Source organism: Pelobates fuscus, chromosome 6, assembly GCF_036172605.1.
Source record: "Pelobates fuscus isolate aPelFus1 chromosome 6, aPelFus1.pri, whole genome shotgun sequence".
In the NCBI taxonomy this organism is placed as follows: Eukaryota; Metazoa; Chordata; class Amphibia; order Anura; family Pelobatidae; genus Pelobates; species Pelobates fuscus.
The window spans coordinates 90,249,515-90,255,514 of NC_086322.1; the positions used below are offsets into that span (position 1 = coordinate 90,249,515).

Here is a 6,000-nt window from a genome sequence, read left to right on the forward strand (position 1 = left end):
GTAATCCATGATGAAACGTAAGCTGCATGAGCATATTTGTAGATTATAGTTCGGCAAGTACATTTTTATATATAGAGTCACAATTTTGTCAGCACAAAATGAAGCATGAGGTATACAAAACATTAACAAAATCTTGATAGAAAGAAAAGCTAAAAAACAAACACAGACTCAGGCTAGTGAACCTCCCCAACAGAGATTACATGCTTATCAGGATGTTCAGGAAAGAAAGGATGAAGAGTTTAATAGACTAACAATAGACTAACAATACACAATTTAAAATTAAAATTCATTTTTTTAAAGTGCCAATTGTTTTTGATTATAACATTAAACATTTCAACTGTGTTTGTTCAATAAATGTTTGCTTCTGAATCAAAATAAAATATATATACACTGAATTTAATTTTATATTAAAAATATATAAATGATGAGCTTAAGTGCGTTTTGAGAGTTTGCAAACTACTTCCTGTTTATGCACAGCAATACTACATCGGCTAATAATCAGTAAATCTATTGTGATGGAAATGGTTTCCCAAACATTTTTAACTTGTTGTGACAGGCTATAGATTCTCATCAATGTAGTTTCATTACAGGAATAAACAACTTTTTACATTCCAGCTGATGTGAACTACAAGTCCCATAATGCCTAAGCTTGGTGGAGCATTGTGGGAGGGTTTGTTCACATTAGCTGGAATGCCAGTATCACTAGCTAATTGACGAGAAATATGTCACAACCTGTTCAGTTTCGATTGCTAAAGTATCAGTATGTTCTCTTGTCACGTCATGTGGAAATTCACGTCATTCAAATTCTGTTTATCCTGGTGTTAGTGTTCTGATTATAAAAGAATAATTCTTAAAATGCTTAAAAACAGATACCCATTGCGTGCTCTCAGTGGTGAATAAATTACTTGTGCACGGATATGAATCTGTGCAAACTTCCGAGAGATCAGGAGTAATTTATTAGAGTGTTCTAAAAATGGTGTAAGTATGTAAAAATGCGAGGAGTCGCCAACAGAACATGCCTGCTGCTCCCACTGGTTTCCATGGTGAATTTCAAACATTAAGTTTCGACTTAAAAATCAGTTGGATTTCATTTTGCTATAATTCAGAGTTCGTTGAATAAAACCCCTTAATAAATCCAACAAAATGAATTCACAGCACAGTTTTCTCTCAATCATGACTGATTTTGGTTTTGCAATCTGTACAACTGTTGGGTGTTTACATTACTGCTTAGTAAAACCTCTAGTGGCAGTCACTCATAGGACCAGTAGAGGTACCTTCTGGTGAGTGCTGCACAGTGAGCATTACATCGCCGAGGAGACGCTGATTGGCGCAGTGGTTTCATGCGCATGTGCAATAGAGATATATACATCATGGTGTTCAGCTGGGCCTATAAATTTTCTACCTTGTGCTTCATCTGTCTTGTGCTGCAGGTTTGCATCACTGGCTTGTTTCAGAGCCCTTAGAATGCTCCCTTCCAGCCAGAGACGTAACTAGAAACCACAGGGCCCGGTGCAAAAATTGTCCCCCCCCCCCCCCTCTCCCCCCTAACACATGCAGGCAAACAGATACACACAGACATACATAAAAACAAACACACACACACACACAAACTGTTAAAAAAAATTTAGTGACTTATCTGGGGTCCAGTGACTGCCTCATGCTGATGGGAGTCAGAGCCACCACTCTGAATCGCTCCTCTACTCCTGCGCGGCACTCTGTTGGCTGGGAGGAAGTGCCGGCTTCCTCCCAGCTCTGACATCATCACTGGGGCCCGGCCGCGCCTTTTAAGTGCCTCAGCGCAGACCGGGCCCCAGGAAATCCATTGCCATCGGGTGGCCCCAGGAGCATGGGCCACCGGACTGGCTCCTTCAATGCGGCCCCGGCAGTTTTTCCGCACGGTCGGGGCCACACCAAAATGCTGGCGGGCACCGCGGTCCCAGGGGTCAAAAGGGTGGCTGGGCCCCCTGGAATGAAGGGGCCCGGTCGCAGTCGCTACCCCTGCGACCACGGTAGTTCCGCCAGCGCTTCCAGCCTGTGACCCTGAGGGAGCATTTGCAGTGTTGTGCACCAGCTGGAAGTGCAGACCTGCAGCTCCTTTGCAGTTTCAAGATAGAGAAACTTCTTTAGATCCCCTCTCCAGCTGGAGTAGTGGCAGCACACCCCACATTGTCCGCACTGTAATCGTGTATATGTGATAACTACATGTATACATGTAGTGAAGATATTAAAGTAGTTAGTAGCGTTAATAAAAATGTGTCACTGCTACGGACAAGGTTCCAGTTTTTAATCAATGTGTGCTCTACAAATTTAAAATTTCTACTTCCACCCAGTCTCAGACTCATTTCCAAACCATGCTCAATGTCAGGAATACCTAGGATCCAGTTTTTATAAGAGTTATTTGGTAAATCAGAACGGCAAAATTTAGGCTGAAATAGCCAATCAGACTACAGTAGAGATGGAGAATTTTCCAAATTCCAGTTATTTTGGCCTTTTTTTTATTTTGTTTCACTATGATTTGGAGATAAGGGAGTAATCCCTTGATAATTACTGGGTTGTGTTCAAAGGAAAGGGTAAACCTGAACCATTCAGGGCTAAGGTATTTTGAAAAGTTATGTATAATGTCTTTTCATTAAATGTTATTCTAACCCAGTAGGGCAAGGTGGGAAGCCACATGTGATTCATTCTAACTCTTATCTTTTCCCGTTACAAGAGAGTTAGTAGATATCATCCTATAAGACCAACACCAAATGCAAGTATTTAAAAGAACATTATAGGGTCAGTAACACAAACATGTATTCCTGACCCTATAGTGTTAAAACCACTATCTAGCTAACTTGCCCTCACCCCAAATATAGCAACATCTTATCTTTATTTCAGTCTGCTGCTGCCGACTGTGCCCCTGGCCTGCCTGACATCATCAGAAGTGGGGAAAGCATTGGATTGGCTGAGCTTGTCAAAGTGGCAGATTAGAGTCAGCACAAGTCAAACACAGCCCTGGCCAATCAGCATCTCCTCATAGAAAACTACTGAAAAGCACCTCTGGCAGACATATGAGGAGTGGCCAGTGACGTTATCCCTAGGCTGTACTGTAAACACTGCATTTTCTCTGAAAAGACAGTGTTTACAGCAAAAAGCCTGAAGGGAATGATTCTACTCACCAGAATACAATAAGCTGTGATTGTTCTAGTGACTATAGTGTCCCTTTAAATCTGTATAAAAATCAACCTTATCAAATAAAACTTCATCAGCAGAACAGATCTTTATTATACATAAAATACCAACATGCTGAGCAGCAGTGTAAAATTAGTAAATTAAACATACATGTAATTACAACAAAATATGTTTTAACATACAGGACACGACCCTTCTAAGCCCTCCACTGTATCACTTCCATTCACGTTTGGACGGATCTAGAAGAAAAATGTCCCTATAATCTGAGGCAAGAGGGCAGGCATTGGAATACGAATTAGCACCCAAAGACGTCTTGCACCACAGCTGCTAAAATAAACCGTAGTAACTGTGATGCTTAGAGCATCCATTTAGTGAAGACAATGTGAGGTGTGAGAGAAATATAGGGTAGCAATTTAATGTATGTCATCTGTAACTCTTAACTCGCACTGGGGAAGGAGTAATAATCTTACCTTATAAATGATAACACCTTATACATTGTAATACTTATGCAAGGAAATCATTGACCAAAAAAAGACCTTAAAACAAAATGACAAATCTTAACCTTCTGCTTCATGCAAATATTGTTAATTTCTTTAGGTTTGGTTGGTCATGCACTTGTAATAAATATACCTGCATTAGCCAAGTTGGCAAACTTCTTCAATAGAGCACATTTTCCCTAAATTGTGCAATTTAATCTACAACTCACCACATTTGAGAAAGATTATATTGTAATGGTGACATTACTCTGCTATTGATATACATTTCCACCTTCCACACATTGAATGAGGGGGGCTTCTCCTGGCTCCCATCTACTCATTAAATTGTGATCAGAAATAATCTGAAAGTTCCTGGGGCATTTTGGATACAATTTGGTGAATGACAAACATCTGAATTCCTATACATTCTATGAGATTCACAGATTTGTATTTACACACAAAAATATTAAACTTTAACAGACACCAAATGCCTTGAATGAATTTGTAAGTATTAAATCTGGAACCATACTAAATTAATAAATGCACAACTCTGGTTTTCTCCTCTAATACACCCATAAGAATTAAAAGTTACTATTTTGTGCTTAGTAGTTAAGCCCTTAATTAATAAACCCCCAAGTCTCCAGTTTAAGGAGGACACATTAATTTGCATTAAGTGACAGCTTGCCATCGGGTTCCAAGCCATCCAGAGCAGGGTTTTACCTCATTTTTAAACAGATAAATGATAATAAAATGATTTTTCTATACTGAACAGTTTAAGTTCCAACAAATACATTTGTCCATATAAAGCAAAAATCCTGCTTGTTCCTGAAAATAATGAGGGCAGGGATATACATCAGAGGGAGTCTTACTCATTGTTTACATGGCAGACGTTTATCACAAGAAGTATTGCTTCTTTCTGAGTAATAACATACTTCTTGCTGGACTGCAACTCCCAATACCCTCAGCCAATTACAAGGTCACGAAAGAAAAAAAATAGCATACCGGTGTCCATGCTTTTGAATTAAACACAGAAGTGTAAGAAAATGTCCTTTAATAATACCATTCCCTAATCAATTAACTACTGTCTGGCGTTACAGACATTTTAAGTCAAGGCTAATAAAGAAGAGTTGTTGTCAAACTTTAGTGATTTTTTCTGGTCACAAGCACAAAAGTAAAATAAAGTTTGATAAGGAAAGTTTGGGCCATTACCTCTAACTGCTGGAGTCAGGTCTGCCTGTTCTGACTTCTGGAACCAGGAAAGTCATTACTCTGTTAAACGTAGGTGTCCATTCCAGAATCCAGGTAAGAGTTCTTAGCCCTTCCTGTATATGAATTGGTGATTCTTCCAGCCCAGGTGACATCACAGGACACGCCCCCATCCCCTGCAGACAGGTAGGCTTGGCTGCAGATCTATTGCTAGCGCAGGGCTGTGATTACAACTCACCTAGAGACCAACAGAATGAGCATTTGGGGCACACTTTGTATACATTTTATCACTCACTCCAATGATTCTGATGAGATAATGAGATAACAGGAAGCACGTAGGAAGTGGAGACAATGCACAGAGAAGTGAGTGTAACAGGGCACAGAGTGTGATGTACAGAACACTAGAATATTTTAGAACTTTAGAGTAAGAGAATGTTTTGAAACCTAGTTCTCTTTCATGGAACTGCAAAACTGTCACGTTGTGGATAGTCACTAAAAGGGCTTATTCACTAAACACTGAATTTTACAAAACCGAAAAAGCAAAGCAGTTAAGTTAGAAAAAGCTATTTTTGCCTAAATGTAACTATTTTTGATTTGCTACAGTTTGGCGTTTAGTGAATAAATGCATGGAGTTTGAATGATCAAGAAATTACAGTCTTAGGCCGAAATAACCATTGTAGAAATTCTTCAAGACAGCCAGGGACGTATTAGCCGCGAGGAAAACAAGGCATTTGCCTTGGGCGGCATTTTCTGTTAGTGAGAGTGTATGCGTCTGTTAGTGAATGTGTGTGTCTGCTAGTGACTGTATGTGTCTGTTAGTGAGTGTGTATGTCTGTTAGCTAGTGTATGCGTGTCTGTCAGTGAATGTGTGTCTGTGTGTATTTAGAAGGCGGGGAAAGGGGGGTGGCGCAAGGGGGGGTGGCGCCTGAGTTTTGGCATGCCTAGGGCAGCACAAAACCAGGATACACCACTGAAGACAGCAATGCTTTTTTAAAAGCCATTTTACTTTCAAATGTGAAATTCACTTTAAATTCCCTTTTATAAATTCTTTATTTTTGAGGTGCGTTGAAATTCACGTTGGTAACATGTGACAGGGTTACAGTATACATAGGTAAAGCATAAGCAAGATATATTTGTCGTATGTAAC

General features: G+C 39.8%; 1 protein-coding gene across 2 annotated transcripts in view; it reads right to left on the reverse strand.

The window, feature by feature from the left end:
- Positions 1–4,942, reverse strand: part of LNX1 (ligand of numb-protein X 1) — a 187,944-nt gene extending 183,002 nt beyond the window's left edge. For both annotated transcript variants that reach the window (XM_063458009.1, XM_063458007.1), the window contains exon 1: positions 4,857–4,942. The gene's annotated coding sequence lies outside the window, so the exon portion shown is untranslated. The remainder of the gene's footprint in view (positions 1–4,856) is intronic.
- Positions 4,943–6,000: the final 1,058 nt, after the last annotated feature.